The sequence below is a fragment of the Tenrec ecaudatus genome, chromosome 4, assembly GCF_050624435.1.
Source record: "Tenrec ecaudatus isolate mTenEca1 chromosome 4, mTenEca1.hap1, whole genome shotgun sequence".
NCBI classification, from domain to species: Eukaryota; Metazoa; Chordata; class Mammalia; order Afrosoricida; family Tenrecidae; genus Tenrec; species Tenrec ecaudatus.
In genome coordinates this window covers 127,448,724-127,475,709 of record NC_134533.1, presented here as the reverse complement: position 1 = coordinate 127,475,709, position 26,986 = coordinate 127,448,724, and the positions used below count along the sequence as shown (strand labels likewise).

General features: G+C 58.0%; 1 pseudogene; it reads right to left on the bottom strand.

Annotated features, from left to right (window-relative positions):
- Positions 1-7,392: 7,392 nt before the first annotated feature.
- Positions 7,393-22,996, bottom strand: LOC142446046 (cytosolic phospholipase A2 beta-like; annotated as a pseudogene).
- Positions 22,997-26,986: the final 3,990 nt, after the last annotated feature.

Here is a 26,986-nt window from a genome sequence, read left to right as displayed (position 1 = left end):
GGGCAGGACTTGGAGGGTGTGGAAGTGAGTCGTGCCGGGAAAGTGGATGGAGGAACGGAGGGTAGGATAGATGCTGGGTGGGCTGAGGGGGCAGGAGATGCCCTGCGGAGTTCTAGAACCAGGGCTGAGGGATGTGGGAGCTGTTGGGGCCAGCTGGCCCTTTCGTGAGTTTTAGGAGCTGCCTGAACCCTATCCACATTGACCCTCTCCAGCCCCACCTTTGGCAGATGCTGGAACAGAAGTTCAAGGTCTTCCGGGAGAAAGGGCAGAGTGTGGGGCTGCCAGGGTGCAGGCTCTGAGGGAGCTGGCAGGTGTCCTGGAACTCGCCTCCCCCAGCTCCATAGCCCAGAGTCAAGTCCACAGTAGCTGCGTTGAGGCCACATGGGTGAGGCTGGACAAGGCAATGAAAGCCCGCACAGAGGTGGGTGCCTAGAGGGACAGGCCAGCGACAGCCAAGGGGCTCGGGACACAGGGGCCTACCCCAGATGTGTGTGCGTGTGTGTGTGTGCTCATGTGTAGGGGTGGGCATGTGGGTGTGTGCATGCGTACTTCTGTGTGTATTCTCGTGTGTGCATGTGTGTATGAAGGGGCATGGCTGACTCCAGCTCCCAGCATCAATCAGCCTTCCCCGTCCAACCACGCTCCTTCCTGCCCCCAGTTTGGAGTCCTTCAGCGCAGGTCACCCCTTGTGGCAGGAGCACGAAGTGGACTCTCCCAATGCTCCCTGAGCACAGGCCGCAGTTTCGTTGGGGGCACAGGCCCTGCTGGTCTTCTTGCTGACCGCCACTCTTAGAGCTCCCTGCCTCCCCTCCCCATACCCTCCTTTCTCGAGATCTGGTGTCTCAGTGCACTGAGCACCTGACAGGTCCTGCAACCGAAATCCTGGGGCATGGTGACCCCGGGGCCAGCCCTCTCCTCACTGACTGTTGGAGGTGCTACAGGCAGATCCCCTGACAGGCAGCCCACTCGCTCCCTGAGCCGCCATCCTCATGTGCTCAGGGCTCCCCATCTTTTTGCCTTCCACCCAACATGCGTGTCAAGACCCTTTCCTCCCTCGGGCCCTGCCTGTGGCCCCCGGGCCTCATCAGGAACCTGCTGTGATCAGAGGAAACCATCTTCTAACCACCAAAGGGCCAGAAGGCGCGAATGTACAGCGATGATAATAGGTAAAGGTCACGGTAAAGTCACAGAGGACAGGAAAGACAGGGGCGAGAGAATACAATACAGAGTCAGACATGTTTTATTAGGCATGCTCACTTCAGCTCCTCTTGATGGACCACGTGGAACTGGGAGAAGTGGAACCTTTGCTATCTTGGGACGTGTATAGGGAGCCTGGAGACACATCTCTTCAGTAGTGACATGGGTCACAAGGTGGGCGGTATCTATCGTAAGGCCCCTGTACTTGAGCTCACCAAGGTGAGGAAAGCTAATACCTGCATTGGGGGAAGCTACAAAGGGGGCTGGGTGTCACGGTGGGAAGAGAGGGCAAAAGGATCATATCTGCTTCTACACAGAGATACAATCAGCCATGTGCTCACGTTAAGGCAGCCTAGCTGTTAACGGAGAATCCGTGGGAATGATTTTTAAAGTAAGATAATGTACTTGGACTTTACCTCTAACTTACCAAAGTAGAGGCTTTCCTACCGTGGAACACCAGCTTTCCAGATTCTCACTGTTATAAGTTAGGGAATAGAGTCTTCGTCCTATTTCCCTCCGTGTTAACGCCCCACAAATCCCCAAGCCACAGTCTTTGCTCAAAAGGAGGTGGCCCTGTTCTCAGGGAGAAAGTTGCTGGCCCTCCTTCCCGCTGTGCCCTCGACTTCCACAAGGCGGCGCTCGAGCTGTGGGGCCACATGCAGAAGGTGGTCCTGGTGGAGGGTGCTGTCCTTGGCCACGACCTGGCGTCTGTGGAGGTCCTGCAGCGCCAGCACCGCCTCTTGCAGGGAGGGCCCCAGTCCCTCCCCCCCCCCCACGTGAACCCCTCTTTGTAGGCAATGGATGGATGAGGAGCCCTCGCCCCCAGCTGACCTCAGGCAGGACTACAGCCTGCCCCTGCCCCCTCTGCGATGGGGGGTGACGAGCCTGGGCTTGACCTAGGCTGGGGTACAGCCAGGATGGCCTGCAGAGTCCTGGGTGGAGAAGCATTCAGCCTGCTCTTTGCCAGCTGCAGAGGGAGCTGGTGGCTGTGGACGAGGTGGTGGTTCAGATGGGGATGGAGGCCATTCAGGTACACCCTGCGGTCCAGGAGGGCCTGGCCGGGCAGCTGGCTGAGGTGCAGGAGGCCTGGGCCACCTGGACATGAAGGTCTGGGAGCAGGGCCAGCAGCTGGAGTGGGCAGCCCATGGCCATGCCTTCCTCAGGCACTGCCAGGAACTGCTGTATGTGCCACCCCACCTGGATGGGGGCTCGCTCTGTTCCATGCGGGTGGGGGCACCCAGATCTTCCCTGCCTCCTCCCTGTTCTGCCCTCCTGGCCCTAAGACCTGTTCCCATGCCCTGTCCCCCACCCAGCACTCGGGCTCAAGAGAAGCAGGCGCTAGTCTATATCCTCAGAAGGGTCAGCTGGGGCCAAGGAGACACTGGGGCAGGAGCTCTGCCTGAGAGCCCAGGCAGTGCGGCCGGCGGGGTAGCAGCTGCTGGACACCAGCCACGTCATAGCCCCAGAGATGTGCGCACTGAGGGCTAGGGCCAGGGTGGTGCGTGGTCAGAGCCCCCTTTCCTGCTTCTCCCTGCTCCACGGTAACTCAGTCCTGCCCCACCCAGGCGACACCCTGCGCCCCTCCCAACAGCCCTCTGCCCCCCAGGTCACAGCGTCTCCGGGAGCTGAACAGGCAGCTGCAGGAGCTCCGGATGACCTGGGCCCTTCACCAGGAGCACTGCTTGGTGAGCCAGGACCAGGAGGACCTTCGGGGAATGCTGGGTCAGGCTGAGGTCTGGCTGGCCTCCTGAGAGGACCTCCTGCTAGACCCTGACTGTGGGGTGAGCAGGGATCCACCCCTTAGAGGGCCACATGCCTGGCACCAGGACTTGGAAAGGCAGCTGGCGGCCCAGGAGGAGAAGCTCACCCAGCTCCAGATGTAGGTGAGGGTGTGGAGGGCGGGACGGAGGAGGGGTCGAGGGGCCTCCACCTGCGGTGGGGTCTCCAGAGCATTGATCCGCCCTGAGGGGCACCCCTTCGAGGAAACAGCCGCAGGGTCCTGTCCTCCGTGGGCAGTCTGGCTCTGTGGGGTCCATCACAGCTTCTTCTGCCCAACTGCTCCCTCCCCTCCTCCTCCTGGTTTCCCCCTCTGAGAGCTGCCCCCAGAGCAAGCCCTGTGGGACACAGAGGGTCACTATGGGTGGAAACCAATCAATAATCTCATGGGTGCAGAGCACACTCTGAGGAACACAGGGGAGGTGACACTAGCTACAGAGAATCTGAGTGGAGTGAGGGTTTGTAATCCTTGTGTAGGCTGAGGGCGGGGCTGATAGGGGGGGGTTGACACCACAGGATCCTGTGGGACTGAAAGTGAGGACCTGAGGGTGGACGGGCAGAGGGAGTGCCCCATCCTCTGAGGCAGGAAGGTGGTCAGCTAGGGTGAGCACGGAGGAAGATGAGCAGGGGCTCTGCAGTCACACAAATGTCACCTAAGAATCTCACTTTAGTATAAAATGTTTGTCTCCATTGCAAAGCCACCTCTAGCAACTAGGATCCCCTCTCTCCCCATCTGGAGCAGACAAGTGAAGAAAATCAAAAACTGAAGCAAAGCAGTCCACAGGACTAACGGACCACCAACACCACAGCCCTCCATCCTTGTCCTGGAGACCAGGAGAGTTAGATGGTGCCCAGCCACCACCTCAAACTGCTCTGGTTGAGTTCAAACTGGCAACTTGTGCACAGCTTGAAAGCCAATGGAAGTCGACTTCATGAAGAGAGGGCATTACAAGTTTGACAGAGACTGCTGGAACCCCGAGACCAGGGCCCTTCAAATCCAAAACAGAGCCCAGCTCCGGGAATCACCCCTGCCCAAGCAACAGTCGAGCTGATAGGTGAACGCATGGCACCTGTGAGGCACTTGCTTCCCAGAGCAAAGGGGAGCATTTGCCCTCAAAGTTCAGGAGGGAGGGAGGGGCCAGGGAGGAGGCAAGAAGAGTGCTGTTTTATATTATGAGGGCTGCAAACAAAATGTGTAGAAATTGTTAAACTGCTCTGCATGTTTCCACTTAAAAAAACCCTCTATATTAAAATTCATATATATATGTGCATTATATGTGTGTATATATATATTAGTCAAACCCAAGGTCAGAAAAAGGCATGCCCCGGGCTGCTGCTCGTGGCAAGGTCAGTGGTCTGAAACCCATCAGAAAGACGCGGCTCAGCTGTCTGCTCCCGTAGTGACAGCCTCAGAGAGCCGCAGGGGCCATCGTGTGCTGTCCTACAGGGCCTCGATGATAGAAATCGACTCGATGGCAATGATTTGAGTGCTTTGAAGGTCAGAAACTGTAGACAGTGATCTATAAACGTCCTTCTCTCCTATAAGGTGTCTGTAACACAATCAAAGGAAAACAATCGGTCTGCTCTCCAGATCTTCAATGGGACCATTTCCAGGGAGCCAGGCCACACACTGCCAGGCTGTGCCTTCTCAGATCCGCTGGCACTGCTAGGAAGGTTGTGGGCCCTGCAGGGGTGGGGGACTCTCCAGCCTGCTCCCCAGCAATAGAGGCACTAGGCCAAGACTGGAAGAGCCCCGGCGGGGGGAGAGTGGGGAGGTTGAGGCAGTCACTGTGCCCTGCTTCTGACACTCTTCATGTGGCTGCTATGGTCACCCTTGACCTCAGGGAAGGCCAAGGGTCACCAGGGCAGAAAACACTTCCTTTTTACGGTGAGGGCCATATCGGGTCTCAACTCCACTGCTAGTTAGCTGTGGTCTCTAGCAAGTAAGCCAGCCTCTCGGTGCACCCAGTTTCCCCAGTGCTATCTGGAGTCCCCAGAAGGGCCAGGTACAGCCAGGCTGCTTGCAGCTGGGCCAGAACCAGCAGCTGCCCTCACCGTGCCCTGAAGCCAGAAGCCCAGAACTCAAAGGCTGAGCTTTGCTGAAGGTCGTCCGACAAGGCCTCTCAGCTTAAGTAAGGGGTCCCAAGCTCCAGGCTGCACAAGTTGCTCCCTGGAACACGTGGCCCGGGCCCCCAATGTGGGCACACAGAAAGCCAGTTCACCTCTCAGGACAGTGGTGGTGTGACTGGATGTGGACACGCCCGCATCGCCCGCTCGGGGCTCCTGGAGCAGGGTCCCCATCTGCTCTGCACCTCCCGTACCAGACGCCCACTGCCCTGGGACCAAGAGAAGCCTCACCCCCACCCGCCAGGGAAACCCATGGTCCCCGGGCAGCTTCTGGACCATGTCACTCCCTTCCCCAGACTTGACGGCTGTCCCACCCACGGGCTCAGCCCTCTGCACTCATGCCTGTCCATGTGTGCATGTGTGTGTGCGGGCGCACCTGTGATAGATGTTCACGTGTTTTTGGTAGATGCGTGTCCATCGGTGTGGTGTGTGTTCATCCAGGTGTGTTTATGGTATACATGCCTGTGGTATGTCCATCCATGTGTGTGTGTCTGTGTGGTGTGCGTCCATGGGCACACACACACATCTGCAGACCCGTGCGATCCTTCAGCTTCCTGCTGCTGGCTGGTCTGCAGAGAAGAGCAGGCCCTCTCGGAACGCCTTGCCTACTGGAGCAGCACGGGGTTAGGGCAGCCTCTCTTGGCATAGTCCCAGCAAGCTTGCCTGGACTTGGCCTCCTGCAACTGTGCCCTTTGGCCTGCCTTCTCCTCTTCCCTCTCCAAACCAACCTTGGCTCATGGGCAGCCTGCTGCCTCCCCGTCCCTTGCTGTCACAGTCCCCTGCAGCTCTCCCAAGGCACGGGCCCCGTCGCCCTCCAAGGGGAGAAGAGAATCTAGTCAGGGGTCAGAAGGTGGAGGCAGAGAAGGCAGCGCAGGGCAAGGCTCTCTCTCTCTCTCTCTCTCACATGTGCAAGCAGGAGCCCCTGTTCCCCCCTACTCCCACCCCCCAGAATGTGCAGCACCCCTGAGCCCACCACCCTCCACCAGTGGAAACATCTTGGGGCACCATCTCCGCTGTAATTGCCCACCTCCACGCACTCTCCCATGGGGTCCAGTTCATGAATGGGATGAATGGCTGGGGTGAAGCCTCATCCTGGACACAGGGGTACTGAGCAGTCACTCCTGCCCTGACTGTCACTCTGTGCCCAACCTGGGAGTCACTCAGCCATGCATTGGGGGCAAGAGGGAAGGGGAGTGTCATGGGAATCCACGTGGTTACCAATGCTAGAGGAACGTTGGGTATTGTCAGGGAGGTGGTGGTGGGGCAGGTGTGACCCAGGGACCCAACATTCATTCACTGGGCCTCGCTGCTCCTCCACAGGGGTGGGTGGGGCCAGAAGTGACCCTGGGGCTGTAGGTGAGTGGGTGGGCCCAGAAGTGACCCTGGGGCTGTAGGTGAGGACGTGCTCCATCCAGGTCACCACATGGAACCAGCCACAGACTGCCCATGCAGGCTCGCCACAGTCTAGCCAGGCCACCACGCAGCACCCTGGGAACGGGCAGCTCCTGGTAAGAGGCAGCCCTTCCGAGGTCACACCTTCCTAGGCTCTTCCTCAAGGTGCTCTGACCCCCACCCGGCAAAGAGGGCAGCTACTGGCTGGGAGGGTGGGGCAGGGGTGCCCGAAGCAGACACCTCCTACGGGGCTTCCTGCTGGGAAAGGGTGGCACAGCACCAAGAGGCTGGCAACTCTTTGCGGGGCCAGGGAGATGTGTCCTTGTCTTGTTTCCTAAACTGGTCTTTGATGGTGGTACCAAAGGTCTCCCCATTCGTAGCAGCAATGACATCCTCAGACCGTTGGTGGGACGAGTCCTGTAATGTGTGCAGCCCCCGAGTCCCTGCGTACAGCATTCAGAGCCGCAGGGCGGGGGAGCCTGGGACCCTTCCCCCAGTGCCAACACTCTACACCGGGCCCAGCCACCCCGAACCCCAACCCCACCCCATTTGCACCCCGGCTGCCACAGCACCTCTGCACCCCACCTCTCCCGGTGCTTGGAGAAGAGGCCCACTGTGGCCTGCTCCAGGGGCCCAGGGCCCAGGACCAGAGCAGCTGCTGAGCTGTGGCAAGCCCGCAGTCACAGCTTCGGTTCACAGTGCAGATGGCCTCTGTGAGGTGCTGGCAGCTCCTGCCCCGTCTGGGGTACCAGGGCATACTCCCAAGGCTAGGAAGGGTGCCGCTGGGGCCAACCAGGCCCTCCGAGGCCCCAGAACACTGGGGGATGGCTCTCTGAGACTGAGGCATGGCCGGGCAGAGCTGCAGCGCTGTCCCTCCATGGCGTCACTCAGGGCGGGCTGTCAGCGCTGCCTCCTCCTGCGCAGGGCAGCCGGCAGCGGCTCCTGGTTGTTGCAGATGTTGTAGTGGGCCAGGCCCAGAAGCTTGTCCAAGTCCTCCTGGCTATAGGTCACTTTCGGGTAGTGGTAGGGGGAGTCAGACGGAGACAGGTTCACCCGGCCGGCCTCCTGCTCCTCAGGTGTCCTAGGGACCCCTGTGCAGAGAGCACATCGTGGGCATGGAGGGGCAGGGTGCTGGGGTGGAGGGCGGGTCTGCTGGGTCGGGGAGGCTGGGACACCAGGAAGGGGGTGGCAGCGAGCTGGCTCACCAGGGGCCGAGTGGTCCCGGAAGGAGTCGTTGACCAGGGGGAAGTGCAGAATGACTGGGGCCTCAGGCCGGCCGGGGTCGGAGAACTTGTGGCACTCCCGAGGCTGGCGCTCCTCCTCGAGGCTGGGAGAGATGGGCGGGAACGGGATGCCCTGCTCTTGGCACATGCGGCCCACCAGCTGCAGCTGCTGCAGGGGCACAGAGGGCAGGAGAGGGCTAGCCTCGGGCTCCCTTGGTCCTGGACACTGACGTCACACAGGACCAAGCATCAGTCGGAGTGGACAGCCGTGCCGCAGCCCCTCAGAGCTCCACCAAACGGACTGTAGCCATCGCTGAGGCCAGCCATAAAGGGCACACACCTCTCACTAAATTAACACAGAAACTAAACGCTGGGGTGTCGACGGCCTGCAACCAGCCGGGGTGCAGGTGCAGCCAACCAGATTCACCATCACATCCTCTCCCCATTGCAGAGAAAGCCCCCTGAAGGAGCGTGAACGAAACCCCAGTTCTTTTCACAGGGAGCGCTGGTGGTGAAGCAGTTATGTGCTGGGCGAGGTTCTGCAGGGTCAGCACTGGGAAACCACCCGCTGCTCCATGGAGAGAGGGCCGAGCACCACGTTCCTGAACTTGTGTCTCCACGTTGGTAGCCACAGACTCTCCCTTAACAGCCATGCTGCCTTCAAGTGAGCACATGGCTGGTCTGATCTCCCTACAGAGGCAGACATCCTCTGGCTCTCTCTTCCTGCTGTCGCCCAGCCCCCCTCTCAGCTTCCCCCAATGCAGCTGTTAGGTTTCCTCACTTGTGAGCTCAGGACGTTACTGTCGATCCCACCCACCTTGTGGCGTATGTAACTACTGAATATGCATGTCTTAAGGCTACCTGTAACTACCCCAAGATAATACAGATGCTCTCTCTTCCCCCACTTCCACGTGGTCCATCAAGAGGAGCTGAGGTGAGCATGCTATCATAAAACGTGCCTGACTCCTTTATTGTACTCTCACTCCCCTATCTCTCCTAGCCTCTATGACTTTACTAGACCTTTACTATTTTATCGCCATACAATTGTGCCTACTGACCCATTGGTTGTTAGAGGCTGGTTTCCTGTGACAAACTGCTCCGTGGGCATTTTTACTCCCGTAAGCAGTTCGATCTCGGAAACACACCAAGGGGGACCCGGTGAGTCAGCATGGACTCCATGGTGGGGATCCTGGTTTGGTTCTTTTGACATGGTGTGGTGGTTAGATATTATGTCCACTTGGACCTGCGTGAAAGTGCAGGGGTGGAGTCCCACCTGTCACTCAGGTGGAAGCCTGGTAATCCCTCCTTGGAAGGAAGGGGAGATGCTATGAGCCTCTTCCTCCTCACTGGGATTCTGTCTCCAGGGACGGCCCCATGGGGCCACCAGTCTGGAGAGCCGCCGACTCGGCCGTGTTCACGCCAGCCTGGGCATTATCTGCCTGCAGCTACACAGAGGCTGAGGAAGGTTCTGACTAGCATGGTCTTGAATCACACTGGGCTGGGATGCCTTGCTGATCTAAAATGACTTCTTGATCTAAAGCTCTTTCTTTCTACACAGAGGAGTGTTGCTGCTTTTGTTTCTCTGGACAGCTCAGCCCATATCATGTGGGTCCCTGTCTCGTATGGTTGGGAGGAAGCCAGCAAGGCACACACTGTGAAGCCGCCCTAGCATCCTCGGGTGCCACTCATCAGCTCCCCCACCTGAAAGGCGGCATTTAAGTTGTAGTCCAGCGACAGGATGAGGTCCACGTCCCGGGTGGGCTGCAGGAGGGGCGGGCAGCTGGTGTTGATAAAGTAGCCCACGTCCAGCAGGCACAGGCGGGGCTCCCCAGGGGTCAGCTGGTTAGGGAGTCCATCCAGTTTGGTGTCTGGAGAGGTGGGCGGGGTGGGAGGGCAGCCTTGAGCATGGGTGCTGAGGACACCACGCTTGCTCCCCTGGTCAGTGGTAGTCACTGGCTGCTCCTGGAAAAAGACTCCGCCCTCAGGCCCCACCCACCTGGCCCCAGCCCGGAAGCAACCTCCAGCCCCAGGTGAAGGAGAAGGCAGGAAACTCTACTTCCCACATCCCGTGGGGCCACACATGGAAGGCCTGGAGCCAAGGGGTGGGGTGAGGGGCCCAGGAGGGGCCTGGAGCCAAGGCCCACAGCTCTGGGAAGACATCAGGGGTCTGGGCCCCGGTGGGAGAAGCTACCTTTCCAGGAGGAGAAGTGAGGGTGCTGGAAATAGTCTTTGTGGAACTGGAGACCACGCAGAAAGTTGTGGGTGGCCTGGGCAAGCGGGCGCCACGTCAGGAGGCCAGAGAACAACTCCCCGATCCTCCCAGCCAGGCTGGGTGGCACTTCCATCTTCAGCACTGGGACCTGCTCCTTGTCTGCACAGCCAGGGAGTGGGGCGTGGGTGCTAGCCCAGTCTGAGGGCAGTGACCCCGGAGAGGGAAAGAGCTGAGACCAGTGCCCCCACCACCACACACACAGAGCTGGGAGTCACATGCCCACCCCCAGCACCAGCCCCGGAGCCTGGGCACCTACCCAAGCTGGTCAGGGTCTGAGCCCAGCGATCCCAGAACGGACTGGGCTCCGAGGACCAGTATAAGCTGTCTTGGAGGCTGGCTGCATATAGGTTGGTCCAGATACCTGGGAGCGCAGACACAAGGGGACGAGAGCCCCCATTCCTGTCACAGCCTGACCCTTCCCTGCTGCCCGCCTCAGTGATGGGGCTCCCCCAGAAACATCCTCCCCTCCCCCATTCTCTCTCCAAGACCCCCTCACCTTCCAGGAAGCAGATGCGGGACTCAGGCATCCTCTTCATCAGCCGCCCCATGAAGAACTCGGAGCTGAAGAGCTCGGAGGGGATGAAGGCACCTTACTTGGAGAAACCGAGCTCGTAGGGGGAGAAATCACACCACTCTGCGGTGGGAAGGGACCGCTGTTGGCCACCACCCTCCTGCCCACCCGAACCCACGCAGGGCAGCCACAAAGGATGGGGCGACTCCCCTCCAGTCCAAGTGACTCTGGGGTCATGGGTGTCTGGATTCACTCGGGTCCCGGACCAGAGTGTAAGGAGAAGGGCATGAAAAACTGCCTCCCCACACCATCCCAACCACCCCTTCCCCGACCCCTGGCCGCCCGGGGCCTCAACCAGCTGCCTCGACCTGCCTCCAAATTCGAAGGTGGACAGGCCGTGCCCCTTAGTGTTGAGGGCATAGTACATGGGGAGAGGTTTCTGGCCGTGCCTCAGAGCCTGTCGCTGCTCCGAGAGCTGTGGTCATCAGGCTGTAGGGAGATACCTCCGTGTAAACCCATTGCTGCCTGGTCTCTGGAGATCTCCCCTCGCCCTGCTACCCAGCAGGGCTGCCTCCAGGTCCAGGCCCATCCCCGTGGGCCGCCCTTCTGTACCCCATCATGTCGCATGGCCTCATTGATGAGGGCCCAGAGGTTGGTGAAGCAGGCCGGGTGTCCCAGGCGAGCGCGCTCCTCCAGCTCCTGGTAGTACCATTGCAGCTGGCTGGGAGCCAACATGCCCAGCTTGTTCTTGGTTACCTGCGTCTTCAGCAGTACGGTGGCGCCCCCCAGGTCCTTCTGCGACCACTCTGGATCCTTGTAGAGGTTTTCTAAGGTCCTAGGCAAAGCCAGAGGTCGGGGGCAGACAGGTTCCTCTAAGAGTCCCCCGAGATCTCACACCCCTTCGGACCTTCTCTCCCAGGGCAGCAGCCCGCAGGTGCCTTCCAGCTCCATGGAGAGAGCCGAAGCCCATGGGGCACCTTGGGCATATCGCACCTGCCACCTGCCTCCTCGCAGACCTTCCAATCTAGTCAGGGAGGCCAAGGGGGCACTGGAGAAGCCTTACCACAGGCACCCCTGCCTCTGCCCACTCACCCCCAGATCCCACACTCAGCCTGCTCACCAAGTGGAGCCCGAGGCCCCTGTGATGTAGGAGACGCAATCCAAGAGGCCCAGCTCCCTGAGGCCGGTCAGCTGCCCATACAGGGAAGTCATTGTCCGGACCCCTCCACCAGTAGCCATGATTGCCACCACTGGGACCTGGAAGGGCAGAGTACAGCTGGGCTCAAGGGAGGCCCTGCGGGGACTTCCAGTTGGTGGAGGGGAGGTCAGGGTGCGCCGGGCAGTAAAAACCACAGAAGGAGAACACAGCAAGTCAAGTGGCCACTCAGTCCCCTGCCCCTGGCCCCACCACCAAGTTAGCGTAGGTCAGAGTCTGGTGGGGACCCATGGAGCGGGTCTGAGTCAGAGCAGCTGAGGAGAGTCATGTCAGGATAACCTCCTTCAGCAGGGTGGGTCCTTTCGGGTTTTGAAAACTCCAGGGAGCGTACAGGCCACAGGCCTTATCTCCCCATCCCCAGCCTGGGGAGTACGGCGGTCACTTCTTAAAAGACGCAGGCTCACCTCAAAACCCCCAAATCAGCGTCCCTCTCCCTTTGCAAGGAGCTCATTTCCTTAGGAGCCAGCCCAACCAGCAGAGAGGCCTGGCCAGATGTCCACCGAGTTGTCTGAGAGGCCCAGTCTTAAAAGCAGCTCCAGGCCAAGGGCCAACGCCCAGAGAAGGGTAGCTACCCCTGGTGGGGCCCGTGGTTCTGACACTGCTCAGCCGCATCGGGCCCAAGATAACATCAAGAAAGCTCCGGGAAGTACAAGGGGGGTAGGTGGGCAGACGAGAGGCAAACACAAGTCCGCCTTACAACCAACCCTGGTCGGGCAATGGAAGTGTGGAGGCCCACTCAGCTCAACACTCTGCCTGAGACCCCCACACTCCTGCCCAGCCCGACAGACCTCGTCCTCCTGCAGGTCTCCCTCCAGCTGCAGGGCCTGCTGCAGGGCCTTGGCCACCACTTGCTTCCTCCTGCTCAGGAAGGCCTGCTCCTCAGCACACAGCTCGGCCACGGCCAGCTCCCCTGGTCTGGGGGTGGGGTGGGGGGATGGACGGACAGTGAGGCAGTGCTCATCCTCGTCAGAAAAGAGGACACTGGGCCCATCTCCCTGCAAGATCCACATCCATCTCTTCTCTCCCTTCAGCCTGCGTGCTGAAGCTTGGAGAGTGAGGGGGGGATGGTGGGCCCAGAGCCACACCAACACGCCTGGCATGACAGCAAGGCCAGCCGGCAGATGAGGGTGTCCCTGTGGCCAAAGGTGGCCCTGAGTCTCAGCTTCTCCCTCCCCTGCAACGCTGGACCAGGGCTACACTGGGGAGGGGGCACGGGGGCTGGGAAGGAACAAAGGTCTTTAAGTTGGGCTGCTTATGCTCCTAGACACCGAGGGCCAGCAAAAGTTCTTGAAGGCCCAGCCACGTTGCTTCCACCCAAAAGGTTGCTTCCTTCTGGTCTTTGTGCTCCTCAAACCAGGCGTGTTACTCTCCTCAGCCCCCACCTCTCTCCCACCCAGTGAGGCCACACGCAGACTACAAGGCTGAGGAAGGACCCTCTCTGCTCTGAGCACCTTCCCAAGCCTGGGAGCTCCCTGCTGCAGCCACCCGCTTGCTTCCGGTCCTCCAGGCCACCCAGCTGCACGTAGCACCCTCCCTCCCCCGGCTGCTCTCCCCCAGCCCAGCCTCTCACCTGTCTTCTTTTCTCAGCTCCACCTTCATCAGAGGCTCCTGCAAACCAGCAAAACACCACTCAGAAAGGCTGGCACCTCCACCCCAACTCCGGCCCTGGGATGCCCCAGCCATCTCCACAGGGATGCACCCCCACAGCCCAGCCCAGGGGCTTGGCCAAAAAGAAAAGGGAGAGAAGGAGTCACCCCTGCCCCCACCCCCGCACTGGCCTGAGGCCCTGTCCCACCCCCACATCAAGGTCTCTTCCTCTGAGTGAAGAATACCTGGGACGTAGGGAAGACCAGCCTCACGAGCTGGTCTGATGGCAGGGCCCTGAGTGGCACCTTCAGTTGTTCCTGGGGGGCGTTCTGCAAGGGGACCAAAACTGTACACTTACCCGAGTCTCAGAGCAGGGGTACCACCCGGCCCTGTGGGCCTGAATTCCAGGGGGTCAGTAGGGGGAGGGGCACCCTACCTGCAGGTGGATACTCAGCTCCTGCTCCCAGCAGGTGGGGAAATGGAAACGGAAGGAGTCACTGCCTACGGTGGCCTCCTGAGATCCCTCGTAGGACCCGGAGACCACAAGCTGAATTTTTCCCTTTGACTCTGGAGAAAGGAACCGAGGTAGGGGTGGGAGGGGGTTCCCTGCCCGTGAGGTGTCTCCCGCCCCTGTGGCTGGCAGAGGCTGGGAGGAATTACCCCCAGCCCAGCCCCCTCGGAGCAGGGTCATGGGAAAAGACCAGGTCCTGGTAAGCCCGGGCAGTTTCACCCCCAGCCCCTAGCCTTCGGAGGCTAAAGGTGGCTGGCAGCTTCTTCCAGGATGGGCAGCTGAGGAATGGGGAAGACATAGGCTGAGGGCCAGGGCTGTCCTGGTGACCTGGGAGACTCACCCTTCTGGTCCCCGGCCTCCTCCAGCCGCACATGCAAGCGGGAAAGCTCACGGGCCTGTGTTGGGAAGAGAAGATTCATATGCCGCCCCTCCCACGCAAGGATACCTCACCACTACCCTTTCCCCTGCAGCCCGCGGTTCCTGCTCCTCAGTCCCATGTCCTCTGGAAATCATAGCCCCTCCCACTTTGCTCTTTCCTGGTCCAGACAGACTTGAAGCCAGGAGGGCAGGTGAGCAGATGGCCTGAGGGAGGGTGTGTCACTCACCACTACAATCCCAAAGCACTACTATGATCCCAAATCACTACTATGATCCCAAATCACTACTATGATCACAAAGCACTACTATGATCATAAAGCACTACTATGATCACAAATCACTACTATGATCCCAAATCACTACTATGATCACACAGCACTACTAAGATCCCGAATCACTACCATGATCCCGAATTAGTACCATGATCCTAAGTCACCATTACCATCCCAAATCACCACTATGATCCCGAATCACTACTATTATCCTGAATCAATCACTACAATGATCTGACTCATCACTAGGACACCGTTGCTGGTGAGCTGCTCCGCACAGTCTGTCCTGGGAAAAGCCATGAGCGGGGGTCAGGTTCTTGCCCCCAAGGAAGCCTAGGCAGTCCTTCCAACCACAGAGGGTCCCCGGGGAAGGACACCAGCCCTGAGCGCACGAGGCTCTCTCCTTCCAGAAGGGAGAGATTTGACCCAGAGCCCCTCTCCCTACCTCGCAACCCCCAACTCCCCTGACCCCCGCAACCCCCAACTCACACACTCCGCAGGCGGAATTCAACGTCAAACCGCTCCCCACCCTGAAAAAGCAAGTTATAAAGGTAAGACGTGTGCATGTATGTGGGCATGCATGTGAGTGGTTGTGTGCACATGTGAGTGTGTGTGCATGTGTATCCACATGGCTGTGAATGTGTGAGTGTGACAGTGGTTGAGTGCGTGTGCTTGCGTGTGAGTGTACCTGTGTATGTGTGTGAGGCTGCGTGTGGGTGTGAATGTGAGTGTGAGTGTGTGTGCCAGTGTGGGTATGTGCAGATTCCAACCCAGATGCCAGCCAGGGGTGCCAATGCGGGGAGGGCTGCTGTCCATAATGTGGCCCCGAGGAGGGGGCCGCTCCTCGGGAAACAGGTCCTGGTTGACAAGGGCCTCGGGCACCAGGGAAACCTGACCTCATGGTCTGTAAACAAGTTCTTTGAAGAGGGGCATTTAAGCAACATCCTGTTGGTGGTACCGAGGGTGGCCGCCCATGTGGAGTCTTGCCTGCGGGCTCAGCAAGAAGCTCTGGCGGCGGAACTCCCCAGGCAGCAGAGTGCCCACGTCAAACAGCACTGACAGCACGGGGTCGTCGCTGGTCAGCAGGTCCTGGTCAAAGACTTTCAGCTCCACCATGTTCTGGAAGGGGAGCAGCGGGACAGGGCCATGGGGTGGGGGGTGGGGTGGGGGTGGCGCTGGGGGTACGCAGGGCTGGGCTGAGGCAGGCCCACCTTGATCTGGCTGTGCACCCGGAAGTGGAAGCTCTGGTTCCAGACAGGGTTTCTGCAGTTGTTGACCGTGCGCATCTGGAGCCAGTGGTTGCAGGTCGTGGGCAGCCACAGGGTCACATAGAAGTCAGGGTGGGTCACTTGGAGGAGAAGAAATGAGGGCCAATTCTCCCCCAAGCCAGCCACGCAGAGTCCACCACCAGAGGGATCCTTGGGGACGCACCAAGCCCCACCCTCCATCACCAGCCCTTGCCCGTCACTCTTTGCAGCCCCTCCTCCCAGGACCTCGCAGGCCCAGCCCTCCTGCCACCTCCCACCGTCCCTGCCCTGCTCCAATTGCAACCTTAGTTCCCTTCTCCTCTCTCGGTCAACTCACCCACGTCCCTAGCAGGCAGGCTGTGGGCCTGCAGCACACGAATGGTGAGCAGGCAGGTCCTGGGCAACTTGGCCTGCAGAGCAGCGGGGAGGGGACAAGCTTGCTGTGGGATGACATGACCAAAGGCCGCAGGCGATGGAAGGGAGGTTGGGGCACCTGTGAGGGCTCACCCTGCACAAACAGGGCCAAGGCCACCCAGAACCCTGAGTCTAGAAGAGACGGGGCACGTCCATAGGAACTTACACAATGCCCATGACAGGTCTGTCCCTAGGGCTATCCATACATTAACTCAGCCGACTACTACGCTGCCTCACGAGGAGGCGGAGGCATGGAGAGGTGACCCAGCAACTGGCCGGAGACCCAGAGGCAGGATCGCTGTGCTCTCCGCTTCCCTCTCCTGGAACCAGCAGGCTCCCATCTTGCCACCTGTCTGCCCCAGCCCATGCCCTCGCTTACAAAGCTCTGGGTGGGCATACAGAAGGGCATGGAGGGAGCGGCCTGCTAGGACTAAGCTCCTGCTTGCTCACTCGCTCCTCCCTGTGCATCCCACCCCTGGTCAGGGGGCAGTTCTGGAAGCCACCTCTGTGCTGGGGCAGGTGGGAGGTTACCAGGCCAGGCAGCCCATGGGCGCCAAGCCCTGTGCCCTCCAGGTTCTCCGAGGGCAGAGAAACAAAGGACCCCAGGACTCCATCCCAAACCACCCCGGGCTCTGGTCTGAAGCCCTGCCAGGTGTGCTGGGGCCAGGGAGCGTGTGTCAGCACACCCTTTCACTGGCCTCCCAGCTGCCGTTGGAAGTCCCAGCTGCATGCGGCCAGGGGTTCCTGGCAGAGGAAGAACCCGGGAAAGTCACCCATCTCATCAGTCTCAGGCCCCGACAGCCCAGGCAACTGACTCAGAGGGAGCAGGGGAGCAGCCAGGAGCCTCTCCCTGCCTAGAAGCTCTGTGGATCCCCAGCCCAGCCATGCCCCTACCCAAAGCTGGCAAACACGCCCCCTACACCTGAAGACCACCGCGGCCACAGCCCTCCAGAGAAAGCATTAGCCAGGACTCAGGTGGGGAGCAAGGGTCAGAGTGGGTTCCAGTGCCACGCCAGTCTTACCAGAGCCATGAGGCTGGGGGTCCCAGGCGGGGCGAGCAAAGGCAGCAGTAGCCACTGGGCCGAGGACTGTGGGGTTTTAAGCCAAAATCCAAGTATGTCCCAACTGGCCTCCCTAGCCCCTCCCACCTGCATCTTCCGCTCCGCCCAAGCCCCACACCCTGCCCAAGAAATGAGGCACCTCAGCCTATACTGGGGCTACTGACACCCTTCCATGGGCTCAAGGTCCCCCACCCCTGCTGGGTTCCTGGAAAACCCACTTCCCCCAGCAGACACCACCTGGGCCTGCCCAGCCGGGTCCTGCTTCCAGGACAGCTCACCAACCACCCGTGTGAGCAGGACAGGAAGGCATGGCTTGGAGGGGCCACAGGTCTGGGCAGCCGCCAGAGGTAGGGCAAGGGCAGAGTCCCCACCAACAAGGCTTGTAGCAACATCCAGGTACCAGTAGGACAGGAATGCCCAGTCTCCACTGAAGCAGACCCGGAGGAGGGGTGTATCCGGAGCCTATCATCACAGCAGGGGAGTGGCTGTTACTAAAAACAGCTCTTCAAAGCCAGGGCCTGGGCCACCTGGGTCCCCAGAGATGGCCAGGACTGGAGCTCCAGGTGGGCACCCAGGGGAAGGGGGCTCATCTCCCCTTTTGTGGGGGCAGCATGAGAAAGCCAGTTCCTTCTGCAGAGGAGCAGCCCAGGGGTGGGGGTGGGGCAGTTTCTGTCCCCTGGTCCCTGTGCTGGTTAGGAGACACAGGCTCGTCCCCAGGCCACTAACCCCATCGCGAAGCAAACCAGAGTCCCAGTCAACGAGCCCTGGCAGAGAGTTAAAACAGGGTTGGCCTGCCGGCCAGACCGGAGTACAAGCTGTGGTCCCTGGACAGACAGGGAGCTAGCTCCTCTCTCTGATGTTTCCATCTGAACCCTCCCCGCCCTCCCGGAGACACAGAAAGCCACAAGGAGCAGGTACCACATGGAGCCTCCCCGGCTTTATTGAGCATGTCCTTCGAGCGAGTGAGCGGGCCCTTACAGAAACCCTCTCCAGGCCCCAGGGCAGCCAGAAAGGTAGGGACCATCATTATCTCCACTTCACAGCTTTACAGAGGAGGGAGGACGCCGCAGCTGGCCTCCACCCACAGGGCTGCTTCACCTGCGTGGCAGCTTTCTGGGAACCCTGACCTAGACACCTGCCTGGCACTTCCTGGTCCTCCTCCTATCACCCACGATAGTCTCCAGGGTAGGTCCCAACCCAAACGGGGTTATGGGTCAGACAGACTGCAGGGTGTCTCTGTTGGGGCCCATCTGGGGAGGAGCCAGAGTGCCCCCTGAGCTGTGGGGGGGGCACGTTCCCTGGGGGCTCCACTAGTCCAGGCCTGAGGCCTTGGTGAGGGTGTTGAGTAGTTGGAAGTAACTATACTTGAGGTCATACTCCATGTCGTACCAGAAGTTCACTGTGGGGAGAGCAAGCACATGAGTGGGTGGCCCAGCTCTGACCCAGAGCCTCCCCAGCCCACCCGCTGTCCGAGGCCGGCAGCTCCTCACCAGCAATGCAGCCCTGGGACTGCTGCACGTGGTGGAACCACAAGGCTGGCAGGTAGAGCATTTCGCCAGCCTGCATGGTGCAGCGGAGGGCCTGGGCCCCACGGTACTGTGGGTACCGGGACAGATCTGGTGCCAGGGGATCCAGTGGAAGCCAGGGCACCTGGGGACGGAGCAGGACCGGGGAACTCGGCCTTTGGCCTTGCCAACGGTAAGGGCCAAAGGTCCCCCTCCACTCCGCCCTGGGAAGCCAGCCCCAGAAGGCGGGACCTTATGGAGGAAGGGGCCACCTTCCCAGGACCTTTGGGGCCCGCTTGCTCCTCGGAGATGGATGAGCTCGCCCCTCCCTGAGGCCCAGGGCCAAGATGGACACCTTCTCCATGGCCTCTTCATCCACCACCTCAAAGGTGCCCGCCTCAGTGAGTCGGTAGGTTGCTGGGGTGTACAGCTCTGATGCCAGAGAAAAAGGGGGAGCTCAGCAAAGAGTGCTCCCAGCCCCTCACACCTCCTCCCAGCCTCTACTGTTGGCTGCCTGGCCCCAGGGACACAGGCAGGGAAGCCTCGCTACCCTTCCTCTGGTTTAGGGCCCATGCGTAAGGCAGGCCCCAGCCCTACCATAGGGGATGAAGGGTCGGTCGCTGGGCGGGTGTAACAGGAAATGTTTCTCTCCAGAGAGGACACAGTAGAGGTTTTCGTAGTGGTCCTTGTGCACTGCCAACACAAAGAAGGTCCTGGGCAGATTTGGCGGAGCAGGGCACATGAGAGGCAGAACCTGCCCACCCAGAGCCTTGCGCCTCAAGACAGCCAGGGGTGTAAAAACGAGAAAGTCCTGCGAATAAAGATTTCAACCTTCCATCCAAAGTGTCCCCTGATGTCTCCTTTATGCCCAGTAGTAGTTCAACTTAGCCAGTAAAGGATCTCCATCCCTCTGCCATGAGCATGGTGCTCTTTTAAACTCCATCCGGGCTCAGACTGAAAACAGCCTCTTCAAAGAACAGCCAGGATCCTGGAGGACAATGAATTTATAAGGGGGGAGGGGGAATCCCATTATTTTCTACACAGTTTCTGAAGCCCCCTCATTTCCCTCAGGGAGAAGAACTCGGTAAGGGAGGGTGAGAACATTTGAACCAACTAGAGGGACTGAATCAATGTCACTGAGCTGTCGGTGTAGAAGCTTGGTGTGTGCTTTTGCTCTGTGTATTCTCAACGACATAGACAAACCAGACTCCAGGAGATGCCCAGGGGGGGCTGGGGTGGAGGGCATTCCAGATCCCAGCCACCAGGGACTTGGCACTCACCACACCCCCCATGCGGGTCATCTCTCCAAAGAGGTAAATATCCACGCATAGGGTTCTCCCAAGTTCACCTCCGGGGCCAACGTGCCCTCTGAGAGATGTCTAGTGCGCCCGCACACCAAAGTCATCCCACCCACCACGCTGCCACGCCGCTCCTCCTCTCTTCACAGAATTGTAGACCGACCCTCCAGGCCAGCCTCCCACCCTTGGCCCCATCCTGGCTCCTCCCTGTCCCTGCATCCCAGAGACACCTACAGGACTTCACTGCGGCCGCCTCCCCCAGCCAGAAGTTCACCGCGTCTGGCATCTTCCCTGCAGGACAGAGGAGGAGAGTTAGGAGCGGTTGTCCCCTGCAGGTCGGGTCTGGGATAACACCCAACAGGATGTGGGCAGGGGTGCTGCGTGCGAGCGAGGGGCATCCCAGGTAAAAGTGGCGAAGAGGCCATGGTTTGGAGGGCTTGGGGAGTGGGCCCAGCCCCCCACAGGCAAAAATTAGAGCACTAATCCTTTGCAGTCGGTCAACAGTCAAGGCTTCCAGGGCGGCAGGGCCTGACCCTGGCCATGGGGTGGTGGGTGTGGGCCAAGACAATCAATGTCACTGAGCTGTCAGTGTAGAAGCTTGGTGTGTGCTTCTGCTGTGTATTCTCAACGACTGCCCTCTGCCCCAGTCGCCCCCTCTCACCCAGAGCCTCGGAGGCCCAGGGCACGTGGGGCTCCAAGTCGGGCAGCAGCTGGGGCAGCTCGGTAAGCAGGTTAGAGCACTGCTTCTGCACGTAGAGCACGCCAGGGTGCCAGGCCCTGCCCTCCAGGACGTCCAACACACCTCACAGGGGCAGCAGGCGCTCGGCTGGCATCACGAAGTGGTCTCCGCGCACGGAATCAGCATAGCCATCTGGGGTCACCGCTACGCTCACCTCCGTGGCGCCCACCGTGGCCCTAGGGGAAGAGACTCTAAGAGCATGCCCACATGCCACAAGACAGCTCGCCCATCACCCTAGCCCAGCCCAGAGCTGCACCCACCTCAGATAGGGGAGCGACCACTTCTGCAGGGCATTGCTCACGATGCAGGGCCTGCTGGGGCAGACCCAGTCCCGGTAGAAGTGCAGTGGCATCGGGGCCTCATCCAGGTAGGGCACGGTTGGAGGCACGCCAAGCTCTTAAGTGGGGTGGGAGGTAGATGTTGACATAAACAGCACCCAGCCACTTACGGATGAGATGCCCTCTCTGGGAAGGCCACAGGTTATCACTGGGCAGTGCTCACTGGGGAGGGACCAAGAGACTCTGGACCACCAGAAATAGAAGGGGATTTTCAAGGAGGAGGCTGTCGCACGCCTACTCCAGGAGGGGCCACACAGCCCAAGAGCAGGTGAGCAACATACTCTGGTGTCAACTTGTGGAGGGGTGGAGTCTAAGCTGTCATTCAGGTTGCAGCTTGATGACCTCATTTGGAGGTGCCCACGGAAATCAATAGGTCCCTTCCTGTGAGACATTCCTGCTGACAAGACACACAGAGCTACACTAGAGCCCTGGGGCCGCAGGGCTCACTTGGAGACCCCTGCTAGCGCTGGGATGCCTCCACCACCACTGGGTCCACAAGGCTTTCCACCCACTGGCCTGTGATCTTCCTGCATCAGCATCATTGCTTGTGTTTCGTGAGTAGGAAGAGGGATTTATAGACTGGTATCGGACATATGGGCTAATATCAGACTTAAGGACTTGATCTGGACTGGGCTGGGATATTTTCTTAATGTACAATTTTTCTTTGATATAAAGTTCTCTTTTAAAACACATATAAGTGTCTATGAATTTGTTTCTCTGGTCAACTGGGGCTAACACAGCGGGACTCCTGCTTGGCCCAAACCCCAGTCCTCCCTGGGGCCAGACCCTTGGTTAGCTTCCCTAGCTGCGGTGGCGGACCTCTAGCGAAGTATAGAAAAGCAGCCTCAGGCACCACGCAGGGAGCTCCCCGTGACTGGGGGCAGCAAGATGAAGGAAGAATGCCTTCCAACTGCGAATATTCACTGAATATTTTGGAATGTGCTCAGCACTTGGCTTGGCCAGTGTGAATGGGTCCTTTCAAGATGTTGACAGCCTCATCGGGGAGACATGCCTATAACCTGAACGCCCTGGGTCTTCCATGATGGTACCGTGCTGTGTGCTGCCTGGGTGGCTTTCTCTTGCTGCCCTTCATCGCACCCTTCATAAACATCACTGACTCCCTGTTGTGCTCCTGGCTGGCTCCTCGTCTCACCGAGTCTACCTACAAACACTCCCAACCTCCCTCGCCCTCACCTTCTCCCTCTCCCATGCCACCTCCTTTGGGGCCCCTCCACTCACAAGTCACCCCAAGAGCCTTCCTTCCCCCAGCTGGCTATCCTTCTTCTTTAGGAACTTGTGAACCTCACCACTCACCGCCCACCTCCACCCACCCCCTCCCGGCCCCAGCCCACAACCATTTCTAGTAAACAAACAACAGTTGCCCTCGAGTCGATTCTGGTTCCTGGTGACCCGGGATGTCAGAGTGGACCTTTGCTCCACAGTTTGTGGCCCTGACTTTTCTGAAAAGGATTGCATTTCGTTGGGGATCCTTTAGGAGTAGGCAAAGTGCACCGACCTTCCCATTAGTAAGACAAATGCTTAACCATGGACACCACCCCAGGGCTCTGAAAAACTCCTCATTCCCTTCCTGCGTGCATGTCCACTTGACCACCTGCACCGTCAAGCACACTATCTACGGGCCCTGGTGGTGGCACGATGCTTAAGCATGCGGCTGCTAACCAGGAGGGGGTTGATCTCAGTCCACCAGGTGCCCCTCGGGAGAGAGACGTGGGGGCCAATCTGTTTCCTCAGACACAATACGGGGCAGTTCTACGACTCCAGTGACAGGTTTGCAAACAGGTTAATATACTATCTACTCAATTGATTTCCACTGGATAGCTGTCTCTGTCCCCGGCTAGAATGTGATCTCCATGAGGGTGGGGGTGTGGGTTACGCCTTCCCAGGATGGAGCACAGTGCCCAGCACGCCCATGATCCCCAGTACACACTGGCTTAATGCCTGGATGAAAGGCTTACAATATCTGCTGCCACAGTGAACTAACTGGTTCCCCTGGCTTAACTCCCCTCCTTCCAAAAGCATTTATCACCCCAGCTCCAGACATCTTCTTGAAAGGCAGCCTCATGTTGTCACTCTGAGAAAACCTCCTTTGATGACTTACCACTTGGAGAATAAAGTCTGCCTGGCCTTGGTAACGGGGCCCAACCCATTCTTCTCCTCTGATTAGCCTCTGCCTGGAGCCGGCCCCTTACCACACACCCTCCCTGCTCCCTGGCCCTGCAGCTCCCTCCATTCTTTCCCTTGGGTAGAGAGGAAGGTCCCCCCTGTGCTTCAAGGCCACTGCCCTCCCCCTGAACCACAAGGTCGCGCGCCTCTGGTGAAGTCATCCGATTAGTCTCACGGTCAGTGGGAAAGTGGGGATGTCTTTAGCTAGATCAGAAATTGGAGCTGAATAGGAAGGTCCCAGGGGACCTGGGAAGGTGGAAAGGGAAGAGCTGATTGGTACTTGAAAGTCACTGGCAAAGAGGCAAGAAGGATCCTGCCTAGTAGATACAGGAACGTGGAGGGGTGACACGTGGCCAAGCTGTGCCAGCCCACTGTAACAGGCACCCCGGAAGATGACTCAGTAAACCCCTGAGATTCTCACAGAAATTCTTAACAGAGGTGGTAACTTCTATTTTTAGCCCCTTTATGTTTTCTACTCTTCTTCCATTTTGATTTTCTTGCATTTGAATAGATTTCTTTTGGGGTACGGTCACTCTTCTATCCCAGGGCTTTGAAATGAGAGAATTTCAAAGGAGATCTAGACAATTCCTTTGACCCCACAATTCCTCTGCTAGGAATTTAACCAACCAAAATACACATGGGCAAAACGCTTCCCTCTCCCGAGCGCACCAACCTCTCTCCGACTCAGGGTGTTTGCCTTCCGTGAACTGCCCCCGCATGTGTCTGCACACTCCCTCCCTCCCCGCCCTTGAGTCTGTGCCCAAGAGCCACCTCCTCATTGAGGCCCGCTCTACTCACCCTATTGAACCTCCATCCCGGAGCCCCTCATTCCACTTAACTGATTTCCCCACATTTATCTTCTAACCTACTGTCTCTTCATTTAGTGTGCCTACGGCTAACTGTAAGGAACCCCGGTAGCTGCTAACAGCAAGGTCAGTGGTTCAAACCCATCGGCCACTCCTCAGGAGAAAATAGACGCTGTCTGCTCCCTTAAAGAATTTCAGCCTCACTAACCCACCCAAGGGGAGCGGGTATTGTTTTTATCTCAACAGGGAAAGAGGGACCAGACTTCAACCCAATGCTCCAAGATGTGAATGCAGCATGCCAGCATGCAGTAGAGAACCAGTGGAGAGGTTTGGGGGGCCGGTCCCAATCCCAACTACTAAATGGACACCTGCCCCTCCCCCCAGAAGAATTTATTTCAAAGGGCGGCATTGAATCTGAAGCTCCGGGAGAGGGACATATCTGATCGGAGCACACGGGAGCAGAGGAAGGGGAATGAGGAGAGTGGAGCACATCCTGGACCACCAGGCCATGAGGACGATATTTCCAATTAGAACAGCCAGTTCACAGAGAGGACCACATGGCCAGCCAAACTAGGAGACATGGCGCCCCTCACTGACTCATAGCCCTACAGGGGACAACAATGGAGACATAGTGTGGGAATTGCACCCAATATGATCCTGCCACACTGAGGCAAAACACTAAAGGGGTGCAACAGCAAGGGATTGGAGTGGCGAGGTCCCCAGGGAATGCTGAAGGTGGACTTTGGAGCCAGCATGGTGCCCCAACAGACTGGACTGGAAAAGACTCCTAAAGGCCAACAAACAATCCTTGAACTAACTACACGCTTTTTTTTTCTTATTGTGTTTTGTTTTGGTTTTTGTCATTGGTTTGTTGTTGTTTTGCTGTATATTGTTTCTTGGTTTTGCTCTGTCTTGTTTTTGTGCATGTTATTACCTCCTCAGGTCTGTCTAAATAAGATAGGCTGGATGAACAATCTGGAGGAGAAAACAATGGAACCAACAGTTCCGGGGGGACATGGGAGAGGGGGAAGTGGGGGAAAAGGTAGTGGTGTTAACAAACCCAGGGACAAAGGAACAAGTGACCCAAATCGGTGGTGAGGAGGGTGTGGGAGGCTTGGTAGGGCATGATCAAGGGTAATGTAACCAAGAGGAATTGCTGAAACCCTGGTGGGGACTGAGCATGATAGTGGGAAAGGAGGAAAGTCAAAAAAGGAAATAGAGGAAAGAGCTGGCAGGCAAAGGGCATTTATAGAGGTCTAGATAAAGACATGTACATAGGCAAATATGTTTATATATGAGGATGGGGAAATAGATCTGTTAGGTAGCTTAGCCTAGGTAATTGGGAAGTCCATTTACGCATGCCCAGGAGAACCAGCAAAGGACAAAGCTGGATTTTCCCGCCAGTGGGTGGAGATGGGCGTTACACCTGGAGCAGCCCACCTGGGCCAGGTTACTACAATTCAGCCAATGGGGTCGACCTGGGGTCGTTCACCACGCCTCCCCCAGGAACCCTTAAGAAGGCAGGAACCGAGAGGGAGAGGGTCTTGCTTGGGTGGTCTGGTCATCTCCGTGGGAGGGGAGAGATCGTTGCGTGTCCCGGAGCAGTCTCTGCCAGGCCGCATGGTCAAAGGAATCCTATGGTGCCGTGTAAAACCTGATGCTTCTTTGAACTTTCATTAAATTCACTTGGATCACGAGCCCAGCTTCGGCATAAAATCTTTCTCGCGCGGAGCCAAGGACCGAGGCTGAAATCTAGTCCCGGACAGAGAGACCTTACAGATCTATGTGCATATATTTATAGGTTTAGTATTAAGGTAGCAGAAGGACTTTGGGCCTCCACTCAAGTACTCCCTCAATGCAAGAATACTTTCTTCTTTTAAATTGACACTCTATGAGGCTCACCTTCCTGATACAACTGCTGAACACAAAGCGGGTGAATAAGCAAATGTGGTGAAGAAAGCTGATGGTGCCCGGCTATCAAAAGATAATAGCGTCTAAGTTCTTAAAGGCTTGAAGGTAAACGAGCAGCCACCTAGCTCAGAAGCAACATAGCCCACATGGAAGAAGCACACCAGCCTGTGTGATCAAGAGGTGCCGAAGCCATCACTTATCAGGCATCAAAGAACAAAAATTCATATCATTGTGTGCTCACCTCCCTGATTTGATCGCTGAAGACAAATGGGTGCATAAGCAAATGTGGTGAAGAAAGCTGATGGTGCCCGGCTATAGAGTCGGGGTCTTAAAGGTTTGAAGGTAAACAAGCAGCCATCTAGCTCAGAAGCAAAAAAAGCCCACATGGACAAAGCACACCAGCCTGTGCGATCACGAGGTGTTGAAGGGATCAGGTATCAGGCATCATCAGAACAAAAAATTATATCATAGTGAATGAGGGCTGGAGTGCAGAGTGGAGACACAAAGTCCATTTGTGGGCCACTGGACAACACCCCCTTACAGAAGGGTCTCGGGGAGGAGACAAGCCAGGCAGGGTGAGCTGTAGCAATGATGAAAAATACAACTTTCCTTAAGTTCCTAAATGCTTCCTCCTCCCCCACTATCATGATCCCAATTCTACCTTGCAAGTCTGCCTAGACCAGAGGATGTACACTGGTACAGATGGGAACTGGAAACACAGGGAATCAAGGGCAGATGACCCCTTCAGGACCAGTGGTGTGAGTGGTGATGCTGGGAGGGTAGAGGGAGGATGAGTTGGAAAAGGGGAACCGATTACAAGGATCTACATGTGACCTCCTCTCTGGGGGACGGACAACAGAGGGGTGGGTGAAGGGAGATATCGGACAGGGAAAGATATGGCAAAATAATAATTTATAAATTATCAAGGGTTCATGAGGGAGGGGGGCACAGGGAGGGAGGGGAAAAATGAGGACCTGATGCTAGGGGCTTAGGTGGAGAGCAAATGTTTTGAGAATGATGA